This window comes from Leptodactylus fuscus, chromosome 7, assembly GCF_031893055.1.
Source record: "Leptodactylus fuscus isolate aLepFus1 chromosome 7, aLepFus1.hap2, whole genome shotgun sequence".
Classification (NCBI taxonomy): Eukaryota; Metazoa; Chordata; class Amphibia; order Anura; family Leptodactylidae; genus Leptodactylus; species Leptodactylus fuscus.
Genome location: NC_134271.1, coordinates 1,309,980 through 1,329,560, shown reverse-complemented (window position 1 = coordinate 1,329,560; position 19,581 = coordinate 1,309,980). Strand labels below are relative to the sequence as shown.

General features: G+C 47.1%; 1 protein-coding gene across 1 annotated transcript in view; it reads left to right on the top strand.

The window, feature by feature from the left end:
* Positions 1–19,581, top strand: part of CSTPP1 (centriolar satellite-associated tubulin polyglutamylase complex regulator 1) — a 101,197-nt gene that overhangs the window by 79,938 nt on the left and 1,678 nt on the right. The window lies entirely within an intron of this gene.

Sequence of the window (19,581 nt, the reverse complement as noted above, 5' to 3'; positions counted from 1 at the left end):
GCTGGTTCTATATAGTGCTGGTTCTATAGACTGCTGGTTCTATATAGTGCTGGTTCTATAGACTGCTGGTTCTATATACTGGTGGTTCTATAGACTGGTGGTTCTATAGACTGCTGGTTCTATAGACTGCTGGTTCTATATAGTGCTGGTTCTATAGACTGCTGGTTCTATAGACTGGTGGTTCTATAGACTGCTGGTTCTATAGACTGCTGGTTCTATAGACTGCTGGTTCTATATACTGGTGGTTCTATAGACTGGTGGTTCTATAGACTGCTGGTTCTATAGACTGCTGGTTCTATAGACTGGTGGTTCTATAGACTGGTGGTTCTATATAGTGCTGGTTCTATAGACTGCTGGTTCTATAGACTGCTGGTTCTATAGACTGGTGGTTCTATATACTGCTGGTTCTATATACTGCTGGTTCTATAGACTGCTGGTTCTATAGACTGGTGGTTCTATAGACTGGTGGTTCTATAGACTGCTGGTTCTATAGACTGCTGGTTCTATATACTGCTGGTTCTATAGACTGGTGGTTCTATAGACTGGTGGTTCTATATACTGGTGGTTCTATATACTGCTGGTTCTATAGACTGCTGGTTCTATAGACTGGTGGTTCTATAGACTGCTGGTTCTATAGACTGGTGGTTCTATAGACTGCTGGTTCTATATAGTGCTGGTTCTATAGACTACTGGTTCTATATAGTGCTGGTTCTATAGACTGCTGGTTCTATATACTGGTGGTTCTATAGACTGGTGGTTCTATAGACTGCTGGTTCTATAGACTGCTGGTTCTATATAGTGCTGGTTCTATATAGTGCTGGTTCTATAGACTGGTGGTTCTATAGACTGCTGGTTCTATAGACTGCTGGTTCTATAGACTGCTGGTTCTATATACTGGTGGTTCTATAGACTGGTGGTTCTATAGACTGCTGGTTCTATAGACTGGTGGTTCTATAGACTGGTGGTTCTATATAGTGCTGGTTCTATAGACTGCTGGTTCTATAGACTGCTGGTTCTATATACTGCTGGTTCTATATACTGCTGGTTCTATAGACTGCTGGTTCTATAGACTGGTGGTTCTATAGACTGGTGGTTCTATAGACTGCTGGTTCTATAGACTGCTGGTTCTATATACTGCTGGTTCTATAGACTGGTGGTTCTATAGACTGCTGGTTCTATAGACTGCTGGTTCTATATAGTGCTGGTTCTATAGACTGCTGGTTCTATAGACTGCTGGTTCTATAGACTGCTGGTTCTATAGACTGGTGGTTCTATAGACTGCTGGTTCTATATACTGCTGGTTCTATAGACTGCTGGTTCTATATACTGGTGGTTCTATATACTGCTGGTTCTATAGACTGGTGGTTCTATATAGTGCTGGTTCTATAGACTGGTGGTTCTATAGACTGCTGGTTCTATAGACTGCTGGTTCTATAGACTGCTGGTTCTATAGACTGCTGGTTCTATAGACTGGTGGTTCTATAGACTGCTGGTTCTATATACTGCTGGTTCTATAGACTGCTGGTTCTATATACTGGTGGTTCTATAGACTGCTGGTTCTATAGACTGCTGGTTCTATAGACTGCTGGTTCTATATACTGGTGGTTCTATAGACTGCTGGTTCTATAGACTGCTGGTTCTATAGACTGCTGGTTCTATATACTGCTGGTTCTATAGACTGCTGGTTCTATAGACTGCTGGTTCTATATACAGGTCACCCGTCTGCTCCTCTGTACTTTTACATGTTGCCTCCTCCCCCCCCCCCCTCCGCTCTTTTGATTTTCTGGAGGGTTTTGAGGTTCGACGTTGACAAAACTTGTTAAAGGGATTTCCCATTAAAGACATTTCTGGCTCCTCCACAAGGATATGTCCTTCGGGTCTGATCGGTGGGGTCTGGAAACTCCATGGATTGGGAGAGTGAGGGTCCCTGATAATAAGGACTGCCTAGAGGATGGGTAGGTGACCTGGTGAGTCAGGGGTTAAAGGGGACCCCTCCACCTCTTTGCATCGCTCGTTAGCTGCCTCTTGACCCCGCTGTCTCTGAGCAATCATTGCTGGTAGCATCCAATATGCTAATGAGGCTTTCTCAGGTGGGCTGTCCTTGTCCTGAGTAGATAGTCTAAGTCCCACCCACCTGACAGTGGAAGCCTATCAGGTAGATATAGGGTACATATCAGGTAGATATAGGGTAGATATAGGGTACATATCAGGTAGATATAGGGTACATATCAGGTAGATATAGGGTACATATCAGGTACATATCGGGTAGATATAGGGTACATATCAGGTAGATATAGGGTAGATATCAAGTAGATATTGGGTAGATATAGGGTACATATCGGGTAGATATAGGGTACATATCAGGTAGATATAGGGTACATATCAGGTACATATCGGGTAGATATAGGGTACATATCAGGTAGATATAGGGTAGATATAGGGTACATATCAGGTAGATATAGGGTACATATCAGGTACATATCGGGTAGATATAGGGTACATATCAGGTTGATATAGGGTACATATCAGGTACATATCGGGTAGATATAGGGTACATATCAGGTAGATATAGGGTAGATATCAGGTACATATCGGGTAGATATAGGGTACATATCAGGTAGATATAGGGTAGATATAGGGTACATATCAGGTATATATAGGGTACATATCAGGTACATATCAGGTAGATATAGGGTACATATCAGGTAGATATAGGGTACATATCAGGTACATATCGGGTAGATATAGGGTACATATCAGGTACATATCGGGTAGATATAGGGTACATATCAGGTACATATCGGGTAGATATAGGGTACATATCAGGTAGATATAGGGTACATATCAGGTAGATATTGGGTAGATATAGGGTACATATCGGGTAGATATAGGGTACATATCAGGTAGATATAGGGTACATATCAGGTACATATCGGGTAGATATAGGGTACATATCAGGTAGATATAGGGTAGATATAGGGTACATATCAGGTAGATATAGGGTACATATCAGGTACATATCGGGTAGATATAGGGTAGATATTGGGTAGATATAGGGTACATATCGGGTAGATATAGGGTACATATCAGGTATATATAGGGTACATATCAGGTACATATCGGGTAGATATAGGGTACATATCAGGTACATATCGGGTAGATATAGGGTACATATCAGGTAGATATAGGGTAGATATAGGGTACATATCAGGTAGATATAGGGTACATATCAGGTACATATTGGGTAGATATAGGGTACATATCAGGTAGATATAGGGTACATATCAGGTAGATATAGGGTACATATCAGGTACATATCGGGTAGATATAGGGTACATATCAGGTAGATATAGGGTAGATATAGGGTACATATCAGGTAGATATAGGGTACATATCAGGTACATATTGGGTAGATATAGGGTACATATCAGGTAGATATAGGGTACATATCAGGTAGATATAGGGTACATATCAGGTAGATATTGGGTAGATATAGGGTACATATCAGGTAGATATAGGGTACATATCAGGTAGATATAGGGTACATATCAGGTACATATCGGGTAGATATAGGGTACATATCAGGTAGATATAGGGTAGATATAGGGTACATATCAGGTAGATATAGGGTACATATCAGGTACATATTGGGTAGATATAGGGTACATATCAGGTAGATATAGGGTACATATCAGGTAGATATAGGGTACATATCAGGTACATATCGGGTAGATATAGGGTACATATCAGGTAGATATAGGGTACATATCAGGTAGATATAGGGTACATATCAGGTAGATATTGGGTAGATATAGGGTACATATCAGGTAGATATAGGGTACATATCAGGTAGATATTGGGTAGATATAGGGTACATATCGGGTAGATATAGGGTACATATCAGGTAGATATTGGGTAGATATAGGGTACATATCAGGTAGATATAGGGTACATATCAGGTAGATATAGGGTACATATCAGGTAGATATAGGGTACATATCGGGTAGATATAGGGTACATATCGGGTAGATATAGGGTACATATCAGGTAGATATTGGGTAGATATAGGGTACATATCGGGTAGATATAGGGTACATATCAGGTAGATATTGGGTAGATATAGGGTACATATCAGGTAGATATTGGGTAGATATAGGGTACATATCAGGTAGATATTGGGTAGATATAGGGTACATATCAGGTAGATATTGGGTAGATATAGGGTACATATCAGGTAGATATTGGGTAGATATAGGGTACATATCAGGTAGATATAGGGTACATATTAGGTAGATATAGGGTACATATAGGGTACATATATGGTACATATCAGGTAGATATTGGGTAGATATAGGGTACATATCGGGTAGATATAGGGTACATATCAGGTAGATATTGGGTAGATATAGGGTACATATCAGGTAGATATTGGGTAGATATAGGGTACATATCAGGTAGATATTGGGTAGATATAGGGTACATATCAGGTAGATATAGGGTACATATTAGGTAGATATAGGGTACATATAGGGTACATATATGGTACATATCAGGTAGATATCGGGTAGATATAGGGTACATATCAGGTAGATATAGGGTAGATATTGGGTAGATATAGGGTACATATCAGGTAGATCTAGGGTAGATATCGGGTAGATATAGGGTACATATCAGGTAGATCTAGGGTAGATATCGGGTAGATATAGGGTACATATCAGGTAGATATCGGGTAGATATAGGGTACATATCAGGTAGATATAGGCTATATATTGGATAGATATAGGGTACATATCAGGTAGATATCGGGTAGATATAGGGTACATATCAGGTAGATATAGGGTAGATATCAGGTGGGTATAGGGTAGATATCAGGTAGATATCAGATGGGTATAGGGTACATATCAGGCACATATAGGGTACATATCAGGTAGATATTGGGTAGATAGCAGGTGGGTATTGCTGCTGCACAGTCTCTTTCTGCACGCTGAGTCCATATAGATGAATGTATATACTGTATACGTGACTGCAGGACACAATCGTTACATTGTTTCATTATCATTTTGCTGTTTGTTTATTATTAATAAAGCCCCCGAGACGTCGCCTCATTGGTATCTGTTACACCTGCAGGTTATGGGGCTTCAGGCTGCGCCCCCATGTGACCGCTGAGGGGGCGATGCCTATTATATTACAGCAATGGCGCGGTCACATGGTCTGACCCTCTGCACTTATTCCGGCCACCACCAACAATGATGTTCGGGTGGAAGAAGATCCTTTAGAAACTTCTAGAAGTGTCGGAGACACCAATGATAAAGTATTTGAACACTATTGTACTTAACCCTATAATGCCAGGCGGCTGGCCACACAGCAGCACAGTGCAGGTAGTGCAGAGATAGTGCAGTGTATACGGTGTCATACTATCATCTGATAGGCCATAGGTGATGGGGGAGGGGCTCTGCTCTGAGGACTTGTGATTCTTGCCGCTCGTCTTCATCGTCCACATTGTCCATTAATGGCGGCCGTAGGATTCGCTCCTCAGCCGGTATCTCCTAATAACCACCATTACATGACTCCGCTCACCCCAGTCTCAACATGCGGAATCTCAAGATAGAAAACCAAGCAAAGCCTGCCCCCTGCTGGTCACGGTGTGTGTCTGCATGTGGTGCTGTCTGTGACATTTGTGTATTGGTCTATTCGTTGTTTCTATAGATTTATAGTCTTCTACTTACCGACCTCTCCAGGGGTCACCGGGGGGCAGGACATGAGACCTGGGGTCAGACCCCGCACCACAAAGGAAACTCCATGAACAAGCCCTTTACAATTCCTGTATTTCTTTGTATATCTCCGTCATATTCCGCAGCGCTGTACTGATCTCTCTCATGTTGGGCGCACAATCTAAGTTCTCTATCAGAATGTCGTTGGAGTGTGGGAGGAAACCACCAAATTCGGGGAGAACATACAAACTCCATGGCTGGATTCAAACCTAGGTCTCCAGCGCTGCGCGGCAACAGTGCTGACCATTGAGCCACCTCTGTGCTAACCACTGAGCCACCTCTGTGCTAACCACTGAGCCGCCACTCCACTGAGCCGACATTGTGTTGACTACTGAGTCACCTCCATGCTGACCACTGAGCCGATACTGCACTGACCACTGAGCCACCTCTATGATGACCACTGAGCCGCCTCCATGCTGACCACTGAGCCGACACTGCACTGACCACTGAGCCACCTCTATGCTGACCACTGAGCCACCTCCATGCTGACCACTGAGCCACCTCTATGATGACCACTGAGCCACCTCCATGCTGACCACCGAGCCGACACTGCACTGACCATTGAGCCATCTCTGTGCTGACCACTGAGCCACCTCTGTGCTAACCACTGAGCCGCCATTATACTGACCATTGAGCCACCACTGCGCTGACCACTGAGCCACCTCTGTGCTAACCACTGAGCCGCCATCATACTGACCATTGAGCCTCCATGCTGACTACTGAGCCACCTCTGTGCTAACCACTGAGCCGCCATCATACTGACCATTGAGCCTCCATGCTGACTACTGAGCCACCTCTGTGCTAACCACTGAGCCGCCATCATACTGACCATTGAGCCTCCATGCTGACTACTGAGCCACCTCTGTGCTAACCACTGAGCCGCCATCATACTGACCATTGAGCCACCACTGCGCTGACCACTGAGTCACCTCTGTGTTAACCACTGAGCCGCCACTGCGCTGACCATTGAGCCACCTCCACACTGACCACTGAGCCATCACCGCCCTGACCACAGAGTCACCTTCGTGCTGACCACTGAGCCGGGACTGCACTCAAGACTGAGCCAACACCTGTGCTGACCACTGAGGCACCACCGTGCTGTCCATGGAGCCACCACAATGTTCACCACTGAGCCGCCACCACGCTGACTCTGAGCTGCCACTTCAATGACCACTGAGTTTGCACCGCAATGTCCACTGAGCCGCCTGTGTGCGCCCCTGGTCTAGCTAGTGCAGGTGTAATGGTCTGCAGCCCTGGTCTAGCTAGTGCAGGTGTAATGGTCTGCAGCCCTGGTCTAGCTAGTGCAGGTGTAATGGTCTGCGCCCCTGGTCTAGCTAGTGCAGGTGTAATGGTCTGCGCCCCTGGTCTAGCTAGTGCAGGTGTAATGGTCTGCTCCCCTGGTCTAGCTAGTGCAGGTGTAATGGTCTGCTCCCCTGGTCTAGCTAGTGCAGGTGTAATGGTCTGCAGCCCTGGTCTAGCTAGTGCAGGTGTAATGGTCTGCGCCCCTGGTCTAGCTAGTGCAGGTGTAATGGTCTGCGCCCCTGGTCTAGCTAGTGCAGGTGTAATGGTCTGCAGCCCTGGTCTAGCTAGTGCAGGTGTAATGGTCTGCAGCCCTGGTCTAGCTAGTGCAGGTGTAATGGTCTGCAGCCCTGGTCTAGCTAGTGCAGGTGTAATGGTCTGCGCCCCTGGTCTAGCTAGTGCAGGTGTGCAGGTCTGCAGCCCTGGTCTAGCTAGTGCAGGTGTAATAGTCTGCAGCCCTGGTCTAGCTAGTGCAGGTGTAATGGTCTGCGCACCTGGTCTAGCTAGTGCAGGTGTAATGGTCTGCGCCCCTGGTCTAGCTAGTGCAGGTGTAATGGTCTGCAGCCCTGGTCTAGCTAGTGCAGGTGTAATGGTCTGCAGCCCTGGTCTAGCTAGTGCAGGTGTAATGTTCTGCAGCCCTGATATAGGTAGTGCAGGTGTAATGGTCTGCAGCCCTGATATAGGTAGTGCAGGTGTAATGTTCTGCAGCCCTGATATAGGTAGTGCAGGTGTAATGGTCTGCGCCCCTGGTCTAGCTAGTGCAGGTGTAATGGTCTGCAGCCCTGGTCTAGCTAGTGCAGGTGTAATGGTCTGCAGCCCTGGTCTAGCTAGTGCAGGTGTAATGGTCTGCGCCCCTGGTCTAGCTAGTGCAGGTGTAATGGTCTGCGCCCCTGGTCTAGCTAGTGCAGGTGTAATGGTCTGCGCCCCTGGTCTAGCTAGTGCAGGTGTAATGGTCTGCGCCCCTGGTCTAGCTAGTGCAGGTGTAATGGTCTGCGCCCCTGGTCTAGCTAGTGCAGGTGTAATGGTCTGCAGCCCTGGTCTAGCTAGTGCAGGTGTAATGGTCTGCGCCCCTGGTCTAGCTAGTGCAGGTGTAATGGTCTGCAGCCCTGGTCTAGCTAGTGCAGGTGTAATGGTCTGCAGCCCTGGTCTAGCTAGTGCAGGTGTAATGGTCTGCAGCCCTGGTCTAGCTAGTGCAGGTGTAATGGTCTGCAGCCCTGGTCTAGCTAGTGCAGGTGTAATGGTCTGCAGCCCTGATATAGGTAGTGCAGGTGTAATGGTCTGCAGCCCTGGTCTAGCTAGTGCAGGTGTAATGGTCTGCAGCCCTGGTCTAGCTAGTGCAGGTGTAATGGTCTGCAGCCCTGGTCTAGCTAGTGCAGGTGTAATGGTCTGCAGCCCTGGTCTAGCTAGTGCAGGTGTAATGGTCTGCGCCCCTGGTCTAGCTAGTGCAGGTGTAATGCTCTGCGCCCCTGGTCTAGCTAGTGCAGGTGTAATGGTCTGCGCCCCTGGTCTAGCTAGTGCAGGTGTAATGGTCTGCAGCCCTGGTCTAGCTAGTGCAGGTGTAATGGTCTGCGCCCCTGGTCTAGCTAGTGCAGGTGTAATGGTCTGCGCCCCTGGTCTAGCTAGTGCAGGTGTAATGGTCTGCAGCCCTGGTCTAGCTAGTGCAGGTGTAATGGTCTGCGCCCCTGGTCTAGCTAGTGCAGGTGTAATGGTCTGCGCCCCTGGTCTAGCTAGTGCAGGTGTAATGGTCTGCGCCCCTGGTCTAGCTAGTGCAGGTGTAATGGTCTGCAGCCCTGGTCTAGCTAGTGCAGGTGTAATGGTCTGCGCCCCTGGTCTAGCTAGTGCAGGTGTAATGGTCTGCAGCCCTGGTCTAGCTAGTGCAGGTGTAATGGTCTGCAGCCCTGGTCTAGCTAGTGCAGGTGTAATGGTCTGCAGCCCTGGTCTAGCTAGTGCAGGTGTAATGGTCTGCAGCCCTGGTCTAGCTAGTGCAGGTGTAATGGTCTGCAGCCCTGGTCTAGCTAGTGCAGGTGTAATGGTCTGCAGCCCTGGTCTAGCTAGTGCAGGTGTAATGGTCTGCGCCCCTGGTCTAGCTAGTGCAGGTGTAATGGTCTGCAGCCCTGGTCTAGCTAGTGCAGGTGTAATGGTCTGCAGCCCTGGTCTAGCTAGTGCAGGTGTAATGGTCTGCAGCCCTGGTCTAGCTAGTGCAGGTGTAATGGTCTGCGCCCCTGGTCTAGCTAGTGCAGGTGTAATGGTCTGCAGCCCTGGTCTAGCTAGTGCAGGTGTAATGGTCTTCGGCCCTGGTCTAGCTAGTGCAGGTGTAATGGTCTGCGCCCCTGGTCTAGCTAGTGCAGGTGTAATGGTCTGCAGCCCTGGTCTAGCTAGTGCAGGTGTAATGGTCTGCGCCCCTGGTCTAGCTAGTGCAGGTGTAATGGTCTGCAGCCCTGGTCTAGCTAGTGCAGGTGTAATGGTCTGCAGCCCTGGTCTAGCTAGTGCAGGTGTAATGGTCTGCAGCCCTGGTCTAGCTAGTGCAGGTGTAATGGTCTGCAGCCCTGGTCTAGCTAGTGCAGGTGTAATGGTCTGCAGCCCTGGTCTAGCTAGTGCAGGTGTAATGGTCTGCAGCCCTGGTCTAGCTAGTGCAGGTGTAATGGTCTGCGCCCCTGGTCTAGCTAGTGCAGGTGTAATGGTCTGCGCCCCTGGTCTAGCTAGTGCAGGTGTAATGGTCTGCGCCCCTGGTCTAGCTAGTGCAGGTGTAATGGTCTGCGCCCCTGGTCTAGCTAGTGCAGGTGTAATGGTCTGCAGCCCTGGTCTAGCTAGTGCAGGTGTAATGGTCTGCAGCCCTGGTCTAGCTAGTGCAGGTGTAATGGTCTGCAGCCCTGGTCTAGCTAGTGCAGGTGTAATGGTCTGCGCCCCTGGTCTAGCTAGTGCAGGTGTAATGGTCTGCAGCCCTGGTCTAGCTAGTGCAGGTGTAATGGTCTGCAGCCCTGGTCTAGCTAGTGCAGGTGTAATGGTCTGCAGCCCTGGTCTAGCTAGTGCAGGTGTAATGGTCTGCGCCCCTGGTCTAGCTAGTGCAGGTGTAATGGTCTGCGCCCCTGGTCTAGCTAGTGCAGGTGTAATGGTCTGCGCCTGAGATCCTCTATATACTACACCATATGGGACAGATGTTGTTGCAGTTCCGATCTGGTGACAGCGCTGATCAGATGATGTTGTTGCGGTTCCGATCTGGTGACAGTGCTGATCAGATGATGATGTTGCGGTTCCGATCTGGTGACAGTGCTGATCAGATGATGATGTTGCGGTTCCGATCTGGTGACAGTGCTGATCAGATGATGATGTTGCGGTTCCGATCTGGTGACAGCGCTGATCAGATGATGTTGTTGCGGTTCCGATCTGGTGACCGCTCCTCTTTAAAGGGGTTTTCCTGCCTTAACAATCAGACTTACAGATTCTATATGACTATAATCCCATGTCGTACACGTAGCGCGTACATTCCTGCCTATGGTGGCGCAGCGCCCTCTACTACCAGTCACCAATGTGCCAGTGTGCGACAGACCTGGGAGGGGACGAGGGATCTTCATGGTTTATGTTTAGTCGTTTATTTGTGTTTTTATCCAGTTTTTGTGTCTTCTGGTTCTCTCCATGTTGTGCGGTATTATTAGCTGGCGCTCGTGTTACCTGGCAGGGTGTGAGCGCCGCTGAGGATAATCCCTCATTATAATCCACAATACTGATCCGGGCGCGTTACTGACTCAGCCGCAACGTCACCTCAATCAGGAATAAAGTAATTAGAGCAGAAGGAAAGTAAGAAGCCGATTGTACGTAACTGCCCCGTCCCAGCATATAACACCGTACCAGAGGTGACCGCACCCTTATTTATTACCTGTCCTGGTGCGGCCATAAGGGGGCGTCATATGGTGTGCAGACAACTAATGGGGCATTATAATGTGGGAGGCCACTGTATGACCAATATACTGCATGAGGGACACCGAGGATACTGTATACTGTGTGGGGGGCACTGAGGATACTGTATACTGTGTGGGGGGCACTAAGGATACTGTATACTGTGTGGGGGGCACTGAGGATACTGTATACTGTGTGGGGGGCACTAAGGATACTGTATACTGTGTGGGGGGCACTGAGGATACTGTATACTGTGTGGGGGGCACTAAGGATACTGTATACTGTGTGGGGGGCACTGAGGATACTGTATACTGTGTGGGGGGCACTAAGGATACTGTATACTGTGTGGGGGCACTGAGGATACTGTATACTGTGTGGGGGGCACTGAGGATACTGTATACTGTGTGGGGGGCACTGAGGATACTGTATACTGTGTGGGGGGCACTAAGGATACTGTATACTGTGTGGGGGGCACTAAGGATACTGTATACTGTGTGGGGGGCACTGAGGATACTGTATATTGTGTGGGGGACACTGAGGATACTGTATACTGTGTGGGGGGCACTGAGGATACTGTATACTGTGTGGGGGGCACTGAGGATACTGTATACTGTGTGGGGGGCACTGAGGATACTGTATACTGTGTGGGGGGCACTAAGGATACTGTATACTGTGTGGGGGGCACTGAGGATACTGTATACTGTGTGGGGGGCACTGAGGATACTGTATACTGTGTGGGGGGCACTGAGGATACTGTATACTGTGTGGGGGGCACTGAGGATACTGTATACTGTGTGGGGGGCACTGAGGATACTGTATACTGTGTGGGGGGCACTGAGGATACTGTATACTGTGTGGGGGGCACTGAGGATACTGTATACTGTGTGGGGGGCACTGAGGATACTGTATACTGTGTGGGGGGCACTAAGGATACTGTATACTGTGTGGGGGGCACTAAGGATACTGTATACTGTGTGGGGGGCACTAAGGATACTGTATACTGTGTGGGGAGCACTGAGGATACTGTATACTGTGTGGGGGGCACTGAGGATACTGTATACTGTGTGGGGGGCACTGAGGATACTGTATACTGTGTGGGGGGCACTAAGGATACTGTATACTGTGTGGGGGGCACTGAGGATACTGTATACTGTGTGGGGAGCACTGAGGATACTGTATACTGTGTGGGGGGCACTGAGGATACTGTATACTGTGTGGGGGGCACTAAGGATACTGTATACTGTGTGGGGGGCACTGAGGATACTGTATACTGTGTGGGGGGCACTAAGGATACTGTATACTGTGTGGGGAGCACTGAGGATACTGTATACTGTGTGGGGGGCACTGAGGATACTGTATACTGTGTGGGGGGCACTAAGGATACTGTATACTGTGCGGGGGGCACTGAGGATACTGTATACTGTGTGGGGGGCACTAAGGATACTGTATACTGTGTGGGGGGCACTGAGGATACTGTATACTGTGTGGGGGGCACTGAGGATACTGTATACTGTGTGGGGGGCACTGAGGATACTGTATACTGTGTGGGGGGCACTAAGGATACTGTATACTGTGTGGGGGGCACTGAGGATACTGTATACTGTGTGGGGGGCACTAAGGATACTGTATACTGTGTGGAGGGCACTAAGGATACTGTATACTGTGTGGGGGGCACTGAGGATACTGTATACTGTGTGGGGGGCACTGAGGATACTATATACTGTGGGGGGCACTAAGGATACTGTATACTGTGGGGGGGCACTAAGGATACTGTATACTGTGTGGGGGGCACTAAGGATACTGTATACTGTGTGGGGGGCACTGAGGATACTGTATACTGTGTGGGGGCACTAAGGATACTGTATACTGTGTGGGGGGCACTGAGGATACTGTATACTGTGTGGGGGCACTGAGGATACTGTATACTGTGTGGGGGGCACTAAGGATACTGTATACTATGTGGGGGGCACTAAGGATACTGTATACTGTGTGGGGGGCACTAAGGATACTGTATACTGTGTGGGGGGAACTAAGGGTACTGTATACTGTGTGGGGGACACTAAGGATACTGTATACTGTGTGGGGGGCACTAAGGATACTGTATACTGTGTGGGGGGCACTAAGGATACTGTATACTGTGTGGGGGGCACTGAGGATACTGTATACTGTGTGGGGGGCACTGAGGATACTGTATACTGTGTGGGGGGCACTAAGGATACTATATACTGTGTGGGGGGCACTAAGGATACTGTATACTGTGTGGGGGGCACTGAGGATACTGTATACTGTGTGGGGGGCACTAAGGATACTGTATACTGTGTGGGGGGCACTGAGGATACTGTATACTGTGTGGGGGGCACTGAGGATACTGTATACTGTGTGGGGGACACTAAGGATACTGTATACTGTGTGGGGGCACTAAGGATACTGTATACTGTGTGGGGGGCACTAAGGATACTGTATACTGTGTGGGGGGCACTGAGGATACTGTATACTGTGTGGGGGACACTAAGGATACTGTATACTGTGTGTGGGCACTAAGGATACTGTATACTGTGTGGGGGGCACTAAGGATACTGTATACTGTGTGGGGGGCACTGAGGATACTGTATACTGTGTGGGGGACACTGAGGATACTGTATACTGTGTGGGGGGCACTGAGGATACTGTATACTGTGTGGGGGGCACTGAGGATACTGTATACTGTGTGGGGGGCACTAAGGATACTGTATACTGTGTGGGGGGCACTAAGGATACTGTATACTGTGTGGGGGGCACTAAGGATACTGTATACTGTGTGGGGGGCACTAAGGATACTGTATACTGTGTGGGGGGCACTGAGGATACTGTATACTGTGTGGGGGGCACTGAGGATACTGTATACTGTGTGGGGGGCACTGAGGATACTGTATACTGTGTGGGGGGCACTAAGGTTACTGTATACTGTGTGGGGGCACTGAGGATACTGTATACTGTGTGGGGGGCACTAAGGTTACTGTATGCTGCATGAGGGACACTAAGGATACTGTATATTGTGTGGGGGGCACTGAGGATACTGTATACTGTGTGGGGGGCACTAAGGTTACTGTATACTGTGTGGGGGCACTGAGGATACTGTACACTGTGTGGGGGGCACTGAGGATACTGTATACTGTGTGGGGGGCACTGAGGATACTGTATACTGTGTGGGGGGCACTAAGGATACTGTATACTGTGTGGGGGGCACTGAGGATACTGTATACTGTGTGGGGGGCACTGAGGGGGCATTATTCAGTGTACGGCCACTCAGGGGGCACTAAGGATACTGTATACTGTGTGGGGGGCACTAAGGATACTGTATACTGTGTGGGGGGCACTGAGGATACTGTATACTGTGTGGGGGGCACTAAGGATACTGTATACTGTGTGGGGGGCACTAAGGATACTGTATACTGTGTGGGGGGCACTAAGGTTACTGTATACTGTGTGGGGGCACTGAGGATACTGTATACTGTGTGGGGGGCACTGAGGATACTGTATACTGTGTGGGGGGCACTGAGGATACTGTATACTGTGTGGGGGGCACTGAGGATACTGTATACTGTGTGGGGGGCACTGAGGGGGCATTATTCAGTGTACGGCCACTCAGGGGGCACTAAGGATACTGTATACTGTGTGGGGGGCACTAAGGATACTGTATACTGTGTGGGGGGCACTGAGGATACTGTATACTGTGTGGGGGGCACTGAGGATACTGTATACTGTGTGGGGGGCACTAAGGATACTGTATACTGTGTGGGGGGCACTGAGGATACTGTATACTGTGTGGGGGGCACTGAGGATACTGTATACTGTGTGAGGGGCACTAAGGATACTGTATACTGTGTGGGGGGCACTAAGGATACTGTATACTGTGTGGGGGGCACTGAGGATACTGTATACTGTGTGGGGGGCACTGAGGATACTGTATACTGTGTGGGGGGCACTGAGGATACTGTATACTGTGTGGGGGGCACTAAGGATACTGTATACTGTGTGGGGGGCACTAAGGATACTGTATACTGTGTGGGGGGCACTAAGGTTACTGTATACTGTGTGGGGGCACTGAGGATACTGTATACTGTGTGGGGGGCACTGAGGATACTGTATACTGTGTGGGGGGCACTGAGGATACTGTATACTGTGTGGGGGGCACTGAGGATACTGTATACTGTGTGGGGGGCACTGAGGGGGCATTATTCAGTGTACGGCCACTCAGGGGGCACTAAGGATACTGTATACTGTGTGGGGGGCACTAAGGATACTGTATACTGTGTGGGGGGCACTGAGGATACTGTATACTGTGTGGGGGGCACTGAGGATACTGTATACTGTGGGGGGGGCACTAAGGATACTGTATACTGTGTGGGGGGCACTGAGGATACTGTATACTGTGTGGGGGGCACTGAGGATACTGTATACTGTGTGGGGGGCACTAAGGATACTGTATACTGTGTGGGGGGCACTAAGGTTACTGTATACTGTGTGGGGGCACTGAGGATACTGTATACTGTGTGGGGGGCACTGAGGATACTGTATACTGTGTGGGGGGCACTAAGGATACTGTATACTGTGTGGGGGGCACTGAGGATACTGTATACTGTGTGGGGGGCACTGAGGATACTGTATACTGTGTGGGGGGCACTGAGGATACTGTATACTGTGTGGGGGGCACTAAGGTTACTGTATACTGTGTGGGGGCACTGAGGATACTGTATACTGTGTGGGGGGCACTGAGGATACTGTATACTGTGTGGGGGGCACTAAGGATACTGTATACTGTGTGGGGGGCACTGAGGATACTGTATACTGTGTGGGGGGCACTGAGGGGGCATTATTCAGTGTACGGCCACTCAGGGGGCACTAGATTGTCTGAGGACCACAAAGAAGGTTCTGCATGGTATGAGGGACACTGAGGGGACAATGTAATGTGCAGGAGGCTTTGTATTGTGTAGGGAGCACTGAGTGGACATTGTACAGTGTGAAGTCACTGGGGGGACATTATACTGCTTGTGGGTCACTAGGGGGCGGTATACTGTGTGTCACTATGAATTGCTAATCAATAAGTAAATCCTAATTGTCTATTGTTAGTTTTGCTGCTTGCCTGTAACAATCGATCAGCAAATCTGCCGCTCAGCGTTTGTGGTCACTGTGGGGACATTCGGACTGACCGTCTGCACCCACAATAGTCACTCGTCCTCACATCTGGGTGTCACTGTGTTAGTTGAGCAGCAAATTGAAAAAATAAAAATAAAAATTGTTCAATCAATAATACAGTGTGACAAGATAAGATAAGATAATCCTGTACTAGTGCCACCCTGGGGATACTCAGTGTTACAGATAATACAGTGATAGATAACAGGACAGACAAGCTCAGAGCAGATAGAAGATCCCGGGAGTCAGAGCAACTAAGAAGAGAAGACTCCGGAGCATGTAGTCCTGTGTGCGGAGTATCTGCGCTCGGCCTGATGTAGATTATACAGCCTGACCGCGGGGGGAGCTCCGATAGCTCCTTCTCACACTTGGGGTGCAGCAGACGTCACTGACAGGACTGACCAGTAATGAGATCACTGCACAGGTTTAGATATATGTACAGGGATAGATACAGCTATAGATACAGGTACAGATATATGTACAGGGATAGATACAGGTGCAGGTACAGATATATGTACAGGGATAGATACAGCTATAGATACAGGTACAGATATATGTACAGGGATAGATATAGGTGCAGGTACAGATATATGTAGAGGGATAGATACAGGTGCAGGTACAGATATATGTACAGGGATAGATACAGCTATAGATACAGATATATGTAGAGGGATAGATACAGCTATAGATACAGGTACAGATATATGTACAGGGATAGATACAGCTATAGATACAGGTACAGATATATGTAGAGGGATAGATACAGCTATAGATACAGGTACAGATATATGTACAGGGATAGATACAGCTATAGATACAGGTACAGATATATGTAGAGGGATAGATACAGCTATAGATACAGGTACAGATATATGTACAGGGATAGATACAGCTATAGAGACAGGTACAGATATATGTACAGGGATAGATACAGCTATAGATACAGGTACAGATATATGTAGAGGGATAGATACAGCTATAGATACAGGTACAGATATATGTACAGGGATAGATACAGCTATAGATACAGGTACAGATATATGTACAGGGATAGATACAGCTATAGATACAGGTATAGATATATGTACAGGGATAGATACAGCTATAGATACAGGTACAGATATATGTACAGGGATAGATACAGGTGCAGGTACAGATATATGTACAGGGATAGATACAGCTATAGATACAGGTCCAGATATATGTACAGGGATAGATACAGCTATAGATACAGGTACAGATATATGTACAGAGATAGATACAGGTGCAGGTACAGATATATGTACAGGGATAGATATAGGTGCAGGTACAGATATATGTACAGGGATAGATACAGCTATATATACAGGTACAGATATATGTACAGAGATAGATACAGGTGCAGGTACAGATATATGTACAGGGATAGATATAGGTGCAGGTACAGATATATGTACAGGGATAGATACAGCTATAGATACAGGTACAGATATATGTACAGGGATAGATACAGCTATAGATACAGGTACAGATATATGTACAGGGATAGATACAGGTATAGATACAGGTACAGATATATGTACAGGGATAGATACAGCTATAGATACAGGTACAGATATATGTACAGGGATAGATACAGGTGCAGATATATGTACAGGGATAGATACAGCTATAGATACAGGTACAGATATATGTACAGGGATAGATACAGGTACAGATATATGTACAGGGATAGATACAGGTACAGATATATGTACAGGGATAGATACAGGTGCAGGTACAGATATATGTACAGGGATAGATACAGCTATAGATACAGGTATAGATATATGTACAAGGATAGATACAGGTGCAGGTACAGATATATGTACAGGGATAGATACAGCTATAGATACAGGTACAGATATATGTACAAGGATAGATACAGGTGCAGGTACAGATATATGTACAGGGATAGATACAGGTACAGATATAAGTACAGGGATAGATACAGGTAAAGATATATGTACAGGGATAGATACAGCTATAGATACAGGTACAGATATAAGTACAGGGATAGATACAGGTGCAGGTACAGATATATGTACAGGGATAGATACAGCTATAGATACAGGTACAGATATATGTACAGGGATAGATACAGGTGCAGGTACAGATATATGTACAGGGATAGATATAGGTGCAGGTACAGATATATGTACAGGGATAGATACAGCTATAGATACAGGTACAGATATATGTACAAGGATAGATACAGGTGCAGGTACAGATATATGTACAGGGATAGATACAGGTACAGATATAAGTACAGGGATAGATACAGGTACAGATATATGTACAGGGATAGATACAGCTATAGATACAGGTACAGATATAAGTACAGGGATAGATACAGGTGCAGGTACAGATATATGTACAGGGATAGATACAGCTATAGATACAGGTACAGATATATGTACAGGGATAGATACAGGTGCAGGTACAGATATATGTACAGGGATAGATACAGCTATAGATACAGGTACAGATATATGTACAGGGATAGATACAGGTGCAGGTACAGATATATGTACAGGGATAGATACAGCTATAGATACAGGTACAGATATATGTACAGGGATAGATACAGCTATAGATACAGGTACAGATATATGTACAGGGATAGATACAGCTGTAGATACAGGTACAGATATTTGTACAGGGATAGATACAGGAACAGATATATGTACAGGGATAGATACAGGTGCAGGTACAGATATATGTACAGGGATAGATACAGCTATAGATACAGGTACAGATATATGTACAGGGATAGATACAGGTGCAGGTACAGATATATGTACAGGGATAGATACAGCTACAGATATATGTACAGGGATAGATACAGCTATAGATACAGGTACAGATATAAGTACAGGGATAGATACAGGTACAGATATATGTACAGGGATAGATACAGGTGCAGGTACAGATACATATATACCTGCAGGTGTATGTTATATCTTTTATCATGAATGTTGTTCGGCAGGTTTATCGACTAATTTTTCGATATTAGCAACAAACACAAAGATGCAACATTGAGTACTAAAATGATACCCTGTATACAACGTGTATGATACGATGTATTTGATGTATACGATACGCAGTATATAATGTGTAAGATACACTGTATATAATACGCTGTATATGAGATGTATGATACACTGTATACGATGTGTAAGATACGCTGTATATAATACGCTGTATATGAGATGTATGATACACTGTATACGATGTGTAAGATACGCTGTATATAATACGCTGTATATGAGATGTATGATACACCGTATACGATGTGTAAGATATGCTGTATATAATACGCTGTATATGAGATGTATGATACACTGTATACGATGTGTAAGATACGCTGTATATAATACGCTGTATATGAGATGTATGATACACCGTATACGATGTGTAAGATATG